Here is a 13,733-nt window from a genome sequence, read left to right on the forward strand (position 1 = left end):
GTGTATTGGGTGGTTACTGAGGGGATGCCAACCAAACAGTGGAGAAATTTACCAGATAAATAAACCAAAATGTTCAGAAATGGCCATGCGATGTTGCAAATATAATGTTATCTTACTGCTAAAACTATATTGAATAATGTACTTGCATTAAAAGAGTAGTATAAATATGCTATGAACTCTTGTTCATATATGCTACATGCTGTACTCTCCTCCGAAATCAGCTGGGATATTTCAAAAGGGAGTGCGCACACACACACAGTCTCAAGTCTTTTTTTTTTTTTTTTGAGTTATGTAACAGCCTCTCTGCTGCTGTTTTAAGCAGGTTTGCTTCATGAAGCCACTAATGAACCTAAAGCAGCTCTAATCATCCTGCAGCTTCAGTCCTTTCACTGACTCGCTCACTCTTGATAACTTCATTAACTGCGCCGACACATTGATTAATGAAGCAGAGATTGTACAGCATGTGGCTAGCAGTCTCATGGGATACTGTAGTAGGCAGATGTATACAGTAGAGACAGTATGCTGTTATCAGGGGTAAAAATTTGCTTATATATTCAGGCATACAGCACCTTTTCCAACCAGAAAACTTTTCAAACATCCTAGGTTTCAAAGTTTTAGACTATCAGCATGAAACATTATTTCTTGCCATAAATTCATTAAAATAACTTTAACAGCTAACACTGTGTAGGATTTTAAGGGCTATGGTGAAGGGCAGAATTTTCTTTTGGTCGATTTGACTACTTTTGTGTATTCTTGTTCTTTTTGGAGCTTAACAGTCCCTAGTTGCATTCACATAGAAAAAAAGTAGCTTAGACATTCTGCTAAATATTTCCTTTCTTGTTCCATAGTACAAACTTGAGAAGAACGTATGGTAGAATATTAATTTTTGGGTAAAACAGTATTAAAAATGGCTTTTATTAGGTTTTGCCTTTGGATATATATTTTGACATTATAAAAGGCTACTTCATTGTGGATGATTTGAAGATTGATCTGGTGTAAATTTATACCTAATTCAGTGTTCAAGACTGCAGTTTTGATTTCACCCAAGGCAACTGACATCATATTCCTGCACTAACATCGGCATTTATTTATTTATTTAATAAACACTTCAAATAGCAGCATATTGTTCATTTGTGTGGTCTCTTTAACTTGAAATAAATAGTGCTTTTGTCAGAAAAAAAAGTGACATTACTATATTTTAGATACAATTTTACTGTAAAATACTGTAGTGTGTTTGTTAGAAATTAAGGCATGAATTACCTTGAAAATTAATATATTTTTAAACATTAAAAAATCCCAATAGTTGTGCATCAAATAAAATGATTTTTAACCACCTTATAATTTGTGACCAAATGTAATTTCTCCTAATGTTAGACATTATTAGAAGCCTATTTACTATCAAAAGATTGTTTTAAACAAAGACAAAATGAGAACTAAACAGTTTAATCTTGATTTATTGTGCATCCAATATGCCATGAAAACGCTGTTTAATGAGTAATATCTTTACTGTACATAAGTACACATTACAACATGAACCAAACCTTGATTATCAATGCATGTTTTTTCCTCTCATTCTTTTCAATTCTTTAGTTATCTCTCAAGTAAACATTCCCATTTAACATATACTGTACAAATGAAAGCTTGTGTTTTTCAAAAAAAACATTTTGTTTGTTTTGTTTTGTTTTTTGCAGAAGCATTATCATATATTTTTAGCAAAACATTACCAAAAAAAATAAAAAAGTTTAACAGACCATTTAGCTGTTCACTATAAGTATTAATAAAATAATAGTAATCAGTTAAGTACTAAATAATTTTTATTTTTATTTGGTTATATACAGACAAAAATGTAAAGTTCAACATTCAGAGTTGATAAACATTTCATGTTACCCAGCACATGAGAATACAGTCTTTCCACTCTACCTACTCTATCTGTTAAACTGCTACTGTTGTAATCCTTTGATGTGTGATCCTTGTATCAAGTGGTAAGTGCTGCATCCACTCAAGCATGTGTATCAGACCCAGGCCTGCCAGTCGGGGAAGAGGCAACTGAGGTTTTTGGGGTCCTTTGGATGCTGAATGAGGAGGTTTACCTGCCCGTCCACGCTAAGCACCGTCCCCTCCTCAGCACCCTTCAGCATCTCCTGCAGACTGAGTAACACACGCTCTGTCACTTTATTAAAGCTCTGACTGTCACTGCAGAAACACACAACACATCAACACATTAGATAGGACATAACTATACTTTGAAACAATCTTTGCTGAAATCTGAAGAAAGCTTGACAATGTTAGACACATGGCACTGCACTGGAAAAAGGTAAATATGTGTACATAAGCTTAATAAATCACTATTTTCATTTAAAACCTTTATTCAAATTAGTGTATGTGTACTGCATACTTTTCTCTTACTGAAACTCTTACTGACTCTATACTGCAAAATAAACATACTCTATACATACAAAGGCAAAATACTATAACTACGCCTGTACTGAAACCTGTACCTTTTTTTTTTGTACCCTCCATAAGTGATGGAACAGTATAGACAGAATTGCTTTGTCTGCTATGGAGTCAAGACATCTATAAATATGATTAAAAGATGAATATGAGACAAAACTACAGAATGTCACATTTTTATTATTGGGTGATTCAACCCACAGATGTTTTACCAACTAAGAAGATCAGCACTTTTAGAATTTCATCCCCTATCTGATGTGAGCATAAGTTTTGGACAGTTGACTCACAGCTGTGTCCTGTTGCAGTAATTGTTCAGATGTTAAAAGCAGGAAATGTGCTGTATCAGTTATAGCCATTGCTTCTGCATTCTGAGTCTTGCATTTAATGACAACACACAAACAAGTATGAAGACGAGGGAGCTGACTTTGAGAGACAAGCAAGCAATTTAGATGCTAAAAGAAAAGAGGAACTCAATTAGAGTTATGTCAAAAACCATGGGCATGGAGAAATCAACAGTTTGGAATGTCCTAAAAAAAGAAAGTAACCACCGACGACTACAGTAACCAACAATGACCTGGTCCACTGAGAAAAACAACAGCGGTTGATCACAGACAAATCATAAAAGCTGTGAAAAAGAACCCTAAATTAGTGTCTGTAAAATCACCAACAACCTCCAGAAAGCTGGAGTGATGGTCTGACAATATACTGTCCAAAGGAGACTTCCACAGCATAAGCTGCACAGCAAGATGTAAACTTCTGATACATAGAAAGGCAAGATAAGAGTTTGCAAAAAAAGCACAAAGGTGAGCCAGTAGAGTCTTGGAACAGTTTTATGGACAGATGAGACAAAGATGATCTATTATTTAAGTGATGGGAAAGCAAAAGTATGGAGAAAAAGAAAGGAACTGCAAATAATTGTAAGCATACAACCTCATCTGTGAAGCATGGTGGAGGTGGTGTCATGGCATAAGCATGCATGGCTGCCTCTGCAACAGGCTCTCTCAACTTTGTTGATGACTTAACGAACGATGGTGATAGCAGAATGAATGCAGAAGTGTACAAAAACATCTTGGTTACCAACGTTTAAGAAAATGCCACAAGACTCATCAGAAAGTAAATCATATTGCAACAGGACAGTGACCCAAAACACCCTGCTAGCTCAGTCAAGGAGTTTATTAGAGCAAAGAAATGGGAATTGCCCAAGTTAGTCTCCATATTTAAATCTATTGAACATGAATTTCACCAGCTAAAGAGAAGACTAAACGCAGAAACTCCCCCAAACCAAGCAACATTTGAAAATGGCTGTATTAAAGGCTGGGAAAATTATTTCAGTGGATAAAACCAAGAGTCTGGTGATGTCTATGGGTGGCAGACTCACTGCTGTGATTGCATGCAAAGGATTCACAACTAAATACTAGCTTTTAAACCTTTACCTTTACATTTAGTTCAACTGTCCCAATACTTATGCTCACATCAGATTAGGAAATGAAACTCTAAAAGTGCAGTCCTTTTTATTTGGTAAAACATCTATGTGTTGATAAAGCTAATAATAAAATGTGACATTATGAAGTTTTGTCACATATTCATATTTGCGGATGTCTTGACGCAATTTTTAGTAATTTTGTCTTTACTGTTCCAATACTTTGGGGGCACTGTATATATTTCACACTGGCTCTGACTCTAAGCACAGTTACAACCAAATCATTCTATCATAGTCTCAGAGAAAAATCAAATTTTAGCACATTTACGAGATTGGTGACATTAACTGAACCCTGTGTATCATGTTAAATTAACAACATGATGAACATTTACTGTATTGTAGTAACTTAGGTTTACTTGATTTACATGCATCCTTTAAAAAAAAAAAAATCTATGAAAAATATAAGCATCAAATATGATACATGGGGCTTTAGAGGATGATTTTTATTATTATTATTATTATTATTATTATTATTATTATTATTATTACTACTATTATTATTATTATTATTATAGGATCAACAAAAATGCTTCTTTATTATTTATTATTCATATTAGTATGATTATTATTAATAAGTTATTTGATACCATGCAAAAACTAGTAGCATAACTAACAGTTCAAACATGACTAAAGACAAGTAAACAGTCAGTAATAAAATAAGAACAAATAAACAAATCGCAAGCAAAGATAAACAAAATAGAACAAAGTTACAAATAGAATAAGATTAGATTAAAATTAGTTTTCAGGGACATAAATGTAATAAGTGTAAAATCACACTGCATAGTGTTCATTTTATAAATTCAATATAGATTAAGCTTTGTTAAAATTGTGTTTTGTTGTTTGATTAACATTGTCACAGACAGGAGCAGTCAGTTTAGGACTGAATACACAGATGCAGTATAATGATACAAATCTGATTTCTTTCTCAACTGTTCACGTTCACTTAAGATACAACCAATTATGTTTACGAGAATACTTAACGAGATGGCTATTATGAGATAATTTCATGTTTATGTTCACAAAATAAAATTTATGTTCATGAAAATTACTAATTCATGTCCATTCAGGTGCAAAGAGACACTAAAGATAATTCTGTGTTCGCGACTGAGTTCTTTCACCTCTTCTTGCCATTGAATGGTTTAAAACTGCTAGAATGTTTAAATTGTCAAGACTCTGAAACATGTGCAAATTATAAATTTTCACTCTATTAAACTTTGCAACTATTCCATGCAACGCATGCATGCCAAACTGTAGGGCCTGGTCCGTACGGATCACAGATCAACTACCATCCGTTTCATCCCTAGTTACACTTAAAGGTTTTATGTATTATGCATTTTTAGTGCATTATACTTTTTTTAAAGTGTAACAAAGATTGGTACGTATTATAATATATTATAGCTGGGCAATTATTCACAAGAACATACATATTTAAAAATAAATTAAAATAAAACATAATTAATGATTTAAAAATACTTTATAATTCATTATATATAAAGGTTTTAATAATCATTATGCATCTTTGGATTGCATTATATGTTTTGCTCTCAGAAATAAACTATGGAGCTCTGATCATAAAACTAATCATTTAAATATTATCTTAGAAAATACATTTTTTAAGGTTAAATAAACTGTTTTTCTTTTTTTGTTCTTTTTAAATAAACTAAATAAACTGTTTTTCTTTTTTTGTTCTTTTTAACTAATCTGACTAATATTTCATTTGTCAGGCTTTACTTGGTTTAATACAGCATGCAACATGTTTTAATAACTAATTTCGTAACTAAAATTTTTGCTATTACTGTCTGCCATTTTTACTTCCCAAAGTTGCTTGAACTAAACAGCATAAGGAATGTTTCTGTGCACAAAGCTCATGAATATGTAATGAGGGTTAGTTGATGATTGGTTTTCTGTTGATGAACAACATTCTACTACAGCAGTTGTTTCATATTATATACATTTGTCACCACAAATCAGAACGTGGCTTCATGTTTTTAAGGGTTAAAACTGATGTTAACCTTCAAAAAACAAAACAAAAAAAGTGATATGATGCTTAAACCATGTTAAAAACAAGTTTAAACGTAATGTCAAGTCAAGTCAAGTCATCTTTATTTATATAGCGCTTTAAACAAAAAAGATTGCGTCAAAGCAACTGAACAACAATAATTAGAAAAATTGTGTCAATAATGCAAAATGACAGTTAAAGGCAGTTCATCATTGAATTCAGTGATGTCATCATGCAGCTCAGTTCAGTTTAAATAGTATCTGTGCAATAATTTGCAATCAAGTCAACGATATCGCTGTAAATGAAGTGTCCCCCAACTAAGCAAGCCAGAGGCGACAGCGGCAAGGAACTAAAACTCCATCAGTGACAGAATGGAGAAAAAAACCTTGGGAGAAACCAGGCTCAGTTGGGGGGGCCAGTTCTCCTCTGACCAGACGAAACCAGCAGTTCAATTCCAGGCTGCAGCAAAGTCAAATTGTGTAGAAGAATCATCTGTTTCCTGTGGTCTTGGCCTGGTGGTCGTCTGAGACAAGGTCTTTACAGGGGATCTGTATCTGGGGCTCTAGTCCTGGTCTCCGCTGTCTTTCAGGGCTGTAGAGGTCCTTTCTAGGTGCTGATCCACCATCTGGTCTGGATACGTACTGGATCCAGGTGACTGCAGTGACCCTCTGACTTGGATACAGACTGGATCTGGTGGCTCCACGGTGACCTCGGAATAAGAGAGAAACAGACTAATATGAGCGTAGATGCCATTCTTCTAACGATGTAGCAAGTACATCGGGTGTTTATGGGAAGTGTTCCCGGTTCCGGTTTACCTAATTAGTGCAGCCTAAAAATCCTTTAACGGATTTGGATATTAGAAGTGTATTAGTATGTTATGTGTAAGCCAGGTTAAAGAGATGGGTCTTTAATCTAGATTTAAACTGCAAGAGTGTGTTTGCTTCCCGACCAATGTTAGGTAGATTATTCCAGAGTTTGGGCGCTAAATAGGAGAAGGATCTGCCGCTCGCAGTTGACTTTGATATTCTAGGTATTATCAAATTGCCAGAGTTTTGAGAACGGAGCGGACGTGGAGGACTATAATGTAACAAGAGCTCGTTCAATACTGAGGTGCTAAACCATTCAGGGCTTTATAAGTAATAAGCTAGATTTTAAAATCTATACAATGTTTGATAGGGAGCCAGTGCAGTGTTGACAGGACAGGGCTAATATGATCATACTTCCTGGTTCCAGTAAGAACTCTAGCTGCTGCATTTTGGACTAACTGGAGTTTGTTACTAAGTGTGCAGAACAACCACCCAATAGAGCATTACAATAGTCTAACCTTGAGGTCATAAACGCATGGATTAACATTTCTGCATTTGACATTGAGAGCATCTAGAATTTAGATATATTTTTGAGATGGAAAAATGCAGTTTTACAAATGCTAGAAACGTGGCTTTCTAAGGAAAGGTTGCTATCAAATAGCACACCTAGGTTCCTAACTGATGACGAAGAATTGACAGAGCAGCCATCAAGGCTTAGAAAACGTTCTAGGTCATTACATGCAGAGCTTTTAGGCCCTATAATTAACACCTCTGTTTTTTTTCAGAATTTAGCAGTAAGAAATTACTTGTCATCCAGTTTTTTATATCGACTATGCATTCCGTTAGTTTTTCAAATTGGTATGTTTCGCTGGGCCGTGAAGAAATATAGAGCTGAGTATCATCAGCATAACAGTGAAAGCTAACACCGTGTTTCCTGATGATATCTCCCAAGGATAACATGTAAACCGTGAAGAGTAACGGCCCTAGTACTGAGCCTTGCGGTACTCCATACTGCACTTGTGATCGATATGATACCTCTTCATTCACTGCTACGAATTCATGGCGGTCATATAAGTATGATTTAAACCATGCTAATGCACTTCCATTAATGCCAACAAAGTGTTCTAGTCTATGCAAAAGAATAGTGTGGTCAATAGTGTCGAACGCAGCACTAAGATCCAATAGCACTAAGAGAGAGATACAACCACGATCAGATGATAAGAGCAGGTCATTTGTAACTCTAAGGAGAGCAGTCTCAGTACTATGATACGGTCTAAATCCTGACTGGAAATCCTCACAGATGCCATTTTTCTCTAAGAAGGAATATAAGCCCAGACACGTGACCCTTTTCTAGTATCTTGGAAAGAAAAGGGAGATTCGAGATCGGTCTATAATTAACTAGTTCTTTGGGGTCAAGTTGTGGTTTTTTGATGAGAGGCTTAATAACAGACAGTTTGAAGGTTTTTGGGACATATCCTAATAACAATGAGGAATTAATAATAGTCAGAAGAGGATCTATGACTTCTGGAAGCACCTCTTTTAGGAGCTTAGATGGAATAGGGTCTGACATACCATGTTGTTGGTTTAGATGATTTAACAAGTTTATACAGTTCTTCCTCTCCTATAGTAGAGAATGAGTGGAACTGTTCCTCAGGGGATCTATAGTGCACTGTCTGATGTGGTACTGTAGCTGATGGCTGCATGATTACAATTTTATCTCTAATAGTATCAACTTTAGAAGTAAAGTAGTTCATAAAGTCATTACTGCTGTGATGTTGAGAAATGTCAACACTTGTTGATGCTTTATTTTTCGTTAATTTAGCCACTGTATTGAATAAATACCTGGGGTTATGTTTGTTTTCTTCTAAAAGAGATGAAAAGTAATCAGATTTAGCAGTTTTTAATGCTTTTCTGTAAGATAGGTTACTTTCCCTCCAAGCAATACGAAATACTTCTAGTTTTGTTTTCCTCAGGCTGCGCTCCATTTTCCGGGCTGCTCTCTTTAGGGTGCGAGTGTGCTCATTACACCACGGTGTCAGACTGTTTTCCTTAACCTTCCTTAAGCGTAAAGGAGCAACTGTATTTAAAATGCTAGAAAAGAGAGAGTCCATAGTTTCTGTTACATCATCATGGATATGCTGAGGTTTTGGATATGCTAAGGAATTGGGATACATCAGGAAGATTACTTACAAAGCAGTCCTTTTGTGGTAGAAGTGATGGTTCTACCAAACTTGTAACAAGAAGTGGAATTTACAGTTTTAGCTATATGAAGTTTGCACAAAACTAAATAATGATCTGAGATATCATCGCCTTGGCTGCATAATTTCAACACCATCAACATCAATTCCATGTGACAGTATTAAATCTAGAGTATGATTTCTACAATGAGTAGGTCCTGAGACGTGTTGTCTAACCCCACTAGAGTTCAGAATGTCTATAAATGCTGATCCCAATACATCTTTTTCATTATCAACATGGATATTAAAAATCACCAACAATTAAAACTTTATCTGCAGCTGCCGCCAGCACTAACTCGGATGTAAAATCAGCAAACTCTTTAATAAAGTGTCTGTATGGTGTCCCTGGTGGCCTGTATCCAGTATCCAGTACAAACATCACAGGGGATTTATCATTAACACTTGTTTCCTCTGGATATGTTTATATTAAGCCCATTAAACTTCAAACGAGTTATACTTGAAGCCTGCCCTCTGAGAAATCCTGAAACATTATTATAACACTTGAGCAACACCTCCCCCTTTAACTCTTTGGATAGTGGCTCATTGTTTATAACAGTAATCTTGGGGTGGAGACGGGGGGTAGACTCATTTAAACTAATGTAATCATCAGTTTAGTTAGCCAGTTTTCTGTCAAACAAGAGTGCATCTAGATTTATGATCAGTGAATCATATTATTTACAAAAAGTGCTTTTCGTAGAAAGGGACCTGATATTCAATAGCCAAGGCTTTATCATTTGTTTATCCGTATTGCAATCTGTTTTTTATTTGTTGAACCTCAATTAATTGTTGCTCTTAAATTGGTTGGACAGTTTTTGTATTTTCTAGCCCGGGGGAACAGACACAGTCTCTATGTGTGATATCCTGGTGAAAGAGTCTCTATGTGCCTGAGAATTACTGACTTCTGTGACTGGAGGCGGCTAGCAGACGGTCGGTTTAGCCAGTCTGTTCTGCTTCCTGACCTGGCCCCAGCCCCCCAGTTAGTCAAGTACAAAACTCTAAGACTAAACTAGTGAAAATCTGATATGTTGTTTCATGATCTCAGTCTTACATTCCAGTGCCCTTCCACTCAACCATGTTATGGTCACATTGTTTAAGAGAAAATGAACAGGAACGTGCTTTTTTTGTTAAACAGAACAGAAACACAGGGGTTTCCAAGACTCAAGAAAAGTCTTTTTGTAAAACTGGGCTCCAGAAAGAAGGGAGTTGGAGCCAAGTGAGTTTATTCACACGGACCGTTAGGTAATAAACAGGTTACCTGGCCTTGGCCTTGTCGGTGGGCGTAGATCTCATCTCCACCTGTTGGTGGGCCATTGAGCTCTGCATTTCTCATCAATGCTGCTGCAGGTAGAAAGCCTTCAGAGAGTTCATGATCCAATCAAACAGAGAGCCATACAGCAACACCCCCCCCCCACGCACACACACACACACACGACAAAACAAACAAACAACCACAATGCAGGCAAATTTAACATGAGACCTAAGATATGAGATGTGATTTGTGTTTACCTCCACAATGGTCAACAGGGCTTCCTGAGAAACCCTGCTAACTTCCATTGTTTTCACACAACACCTAAATAATATAATAATAATAATACTAATATATCATTCCGTTCCTTTAACAGAACCCAAATACTTATAATTATAATGTCACAAAACACCTAGTCCCATTTTGGAGTCATGTCAGTATTCAGTTACTTGAAGCTAGATCAGTGGTTCTCAACATTTTTTACTCCAAGGACCCCCTCTCCGAATCAATACTACAAGCCCCCCAGCCTTTTCTATTCAAAAAACCTTTGTATTCTAATGTTATTACTTTTCAATTTCATGTGATTATTGTAAAACAAAACTTTCCAAGCTAGATTTAAACATCAATGTCAATTTCAATTTTTTCCAAACATACTTCGCAAAAATGTTACGGCAGATATTCTGAACTTAAAAGTAACTGAAAAATACGTACAGTCTCATTATACAGTCAACTTTAAACAATAAGCACAAGTCAATCTGCCATAAACAAGACCCACAGGGCAGTGCCAAAAGGCACTGCATATAAACTACTATATGGATCCATTTCAAATAACTAACACCAGAGGTGGAAAGTAACAAATTACATTTACTCTCACGTTACTGTAAGTGAGTAGCTTTTTTGTGTACTTTCTACTTTTTCAAGTAATAATTTTACCATTTGGGAATTTTTACTTTTACTAAGTATATTTGTTTGGAAGTATTGTAACTTCACTACATTTTCAAACCCCTTTAAATTACTGAGTAAAAAAATCAATCAATCCCTTCCGGGAAACTACTGTCTGGGAGGGACCACGTAGGCAGTAGATGGGCAGGAGAGCAAACTGCGCGTAAAATCACCAGAAAGATGTAGAAACCAACAAAACATGCTTATTGGTGGCAGACACCACCGCTGAAAAGAAACCCCGTCATATTCTGCTGAAGTTGAACTCGAAGGAAATGAACTGAACCGCTGGCAATATTGATGCTCTATGGCAGTGTCGCCTAAACTGTGTTTTGCCTAGGTATATTAAAACTAGCAGTTTACATAAAACTCGCGACATCAACCCTTGGCAAGCATTTAGAGGTAAGCTAACATAATGGCAATCGTTGCATTAGTGGTTAAAATGAAGCCTTTGAAATTTTAGCAAAAGGTTTTGCGACAAATAACCAAAAAGACAGTGGTGTTCAGGGTGTGCGATCTGCGATAATATCGTAATTGTTGTTTTTACGATGTTGCCGATTTGACTTTATATTAGTATTTTGCCAAAAACCAAACAAAACACTCCTACAGAGTGCCGTTGAAGTCTAGTAGATTAGGACAGTGCGCGCGAGCATTTAAAGTGCGTTCTTTCACTGCCTGATTTCCAGTCTGTTAAAATGCATTTAAAATGTAATCACGAAATTGAAGATATAGGAGTAGGCAGAAAATGTATATAGTATTATCATAAGTTATAGGTTAATCCAGTATCACATGACATAGTGGGTTTTTGCTCTTGTCCAAAAAATCATCATGATTAGGCTATAGTAGGTTTTTTTTTTTTTTAGTTCTCTTTTTAATCAACCAGTTCAATAAACAAGAAGTTAATTAAGAGACTTGCCCGTTTTAGACACCATCTTGTCTGTTTTTGTTTTCGACAACAAATACAATAACCCTAGCACAGTTTTGCGGTCTCTGTGGAATGACAGTGTTTTCGTTCCTGAATGCAATCAACTCAATGATTCAGTTCACAATCACAATGACTCACTTACTAAACAGTGACTTGCTGACACCTACTGCCGATTTTTATTTCACATTTAATGTATTTATTTTATTATTTTTTTATACGTTCAAATGATTATCAACATTTTATGCCTTTATATATCAAAACATTTGTACTGCAGGTTAAATGCATTCATGTCCTGCATTAAACAGGTGTTAAATACTATACATGCCACTCAGATGCACTCTCTGCAAATTGAAAGATGATTTTGTTGAACTCGATTGAATTTGCCTGGTAACAGCCCCAAAAATGTTTAAAAATAAATGATTCCTTAAAACTGGTTTAAAATTTAAAGGGGCCTACCCCGGGATGTCAACCATTTCTTGGGGGGCCGGGGGGCCCGCAATTTGTTCCAACCCTGCCCAAACACACCTACCATGTATTTTTTCAAAAAAGGCTAAATGATTAATTACTGATCAATCTGTTTAATTGGGTTATATCTAAACTGTGCGGGCTGTGGCCCCCCAAATGTTTTCCCCCCCTTTTTTTTTTTGCCTCCCCCCCACTTTTAAAAATGAAACTAAGTATTTTACTCTGAGTAGTTTTTTAAAACAACTATTTTTTAATTTTACTTGAGTAGATTTTTAGCTGGTATTTTTTACTTGCACTTGAGAAAAATTTCATTCATGAAATGGTACTTTTACTTGACCCGAATATTTTCGTAATTTTTCCACCTCTCTAAACCACCCAAATAAAAAAATTGAAACATTCTGATTAAAATAAAAAAAGACCCAAAACAATCGGTCTGTTTTTGGGGCGCTGATCCCCCTATTACTTAAACACCACTGACCCCAAAAACTTCTCTGGCAAGCTCTTTTAAAAAAACACGTACACAAATTTTGCAACAAAAAAAGAAAATATCTGGCTAATTAATCAAGTGAATTAACTAAATTTATTAATTTATTGGGTTCAAAAGACTTATTAATATATATTATATATATATATATATATATATTATATATATATATATAAATTAAATTCATTCAATTCAAGTTTATTTGTTACGCTTTTTCGATACAAATCATTAAAAAGAAACTTTACAAAAAATTAATTTTCTACATATTTAGTATACTTACAGTGGTGACTGTCAGTTCATGTGCTAGGGCAAAAATTTTCGAAAAATCAATAAAAAAAAAACAAAAAACGTTTAAACACTATTAACCTTGTGAAATCAAACTTATGAAAAATGTGGAGTTCGTATTTTTTGTCTCTGGTTAGCATCTTGGGGTCCCGGGGGGGTTGGCATCATCTCTTCTCATGTTTGGTCCAGAAATGGGGTTGTGTAAATCCTAGAAAGCAAAACAAAAAGGCATAATTAGCGTAGCTGCTGTTCCAGCCAATAAAATTAATTGTTTACCCCCCAAACTAAAAAAAAAAATAATGCACTTTGATGATATAACTGCAGTCCCAAAATTTTTGAATGCATTATTTAATGCTTTGGGCCAAAGGGTGTGTTTTTTTTTCTAGATTTAAACAAAAGGGAAATGGCTGAACCCA

The sequence above is a fragment of the Cyprinus carpio genome, chromosome A15 (assembly GCF_018340385.1).
Source record: "Cyprinus carpio isolate SPL01 chromosome A15, ASM1834038v1, whole genome shotgun sequence".
Taxonomy (NCBI): domain Eukaryota; kingdom Metazoa; phylum Chordata; class Actinopteri; order Cypriniformes; family Cyprinidae; genus Cyprinus; species Cyprinus carpio.